Source organism: Gekko japonicus, unplaced genomic scaffold (genome assembly GCF_001447785.1).
Source record: "Gekko japonicus isolate JY-2015 unplaced genomic scaffold, Gekko_japonicus_V1.1 scaffold4912, whole genome shotgun sequence".
In the NCBI taxonomy this organism is placed as follows: domain Eukaryota; kingdom Metazoa; phylum Chordata; class Lepidosauria; order Squamata; family Gekkonidae; genus Gekko; species Gekko japonicus.
This window is the reverse complement of record NW_015167202.1, coordinates 65,143-66,325: the sequence shown is the minus strand read 5'-3', so window position 1 is coordinate 66,325 and position 1,183 is coordinate 65,143.

The following is a 1,183-nucleotide window of genomic DNA, read 5'->3' as shown; positions in this document are numbered from 1 at the left end:
AAGCTGGACCCCGTCAAGAGTTTGAGGTAGTAGAGATGGATAAACTGAATATGTTATTGGCTGGAAAATCAGAGGATAATTTTAACCAGAAATGGCATAAAGCCATAAAGTGGTATGAGAAAAATTTGTAAAGTACCCCCAAAAGACTAGTAAACAGGAGATAATTGTATGTATGTATAAGATGAAAAACTGTAAATAAACTTTATAAAAAAAATAAAAAAAAAGAGTTGGAAGACCTCCCAGCCAGATGATCTCTGTCTTAGACGGGCCGCATGTTTGACACCCTTGCTTTGACTGTTTATGATTCTGATCCATGCCAATAAAGGTTTTGAATTGACACCCTTGCTCTAGAAAATGCATCAAAGGGAAAAATGTCACCAGTGAAGCATGGGCGCCCTGCCAGAAGAACAAACTGGCAACCTGTGTTGTATAGCAGACAGGGGAGAAAAATGTATCTGCCAATGCTCCCTCTAAGCTGTGGAGTCTCGTGAGCAAACATTCTACTTTGTGAGCTACTGGCATTAAAGTTGTGAGCGAGCGATCTGGCTGCTGCATAAATTAGTTTGCTCTGGAGCCGTCTTTCCTGAGCTAGAGATAATAATGTGTGAGCCGGAGGCTAAAAAAAACTGTGAGCTAGCTCACAGTAACTCAGCTTAGAGGGAACACTGGTCTCTGCCTATATAAAAGAACACAAAGAAGTTGGCAACCAGCCTGTGGCGAAACGGGGACCCACCCTCAGCCCTGGGAGACAGAGGTGCCGTCCTGTGGCTTGCAAGCCCGTTTTGTCCTTCCCACCCTGCCTGGTGGGACTATTTCTCTTCGTTCCGGCTGCCACCACTCACTGAATTAAGTCACCGCCTTCCTTGAGGGACTGAGACCCCTCTGGCTAAATTTCCCACCTCGGGAAGTGGTTATCTCAATCTTTGGGCGCCCCCTGGAGGGTTGGCAACCCAGCAGTTTTAGGCCCGTTTGAGTCCCCCGGCCTCCCTTTGCTCCTGGTAACGTGTAGAGTGGGGGAGTCTAGGTGGTTAAGGCACACCAGGCTTTTTAAACTCAACAAAGGATGATTTATTGACCTATATACATATTGGGCATAGAAAACAAACTCAGGCACTTCAACACAACCTGGGCACACAAAACAAACAGGATCGAGACGCAAGTCTTCTGCCCCTACCACATACCC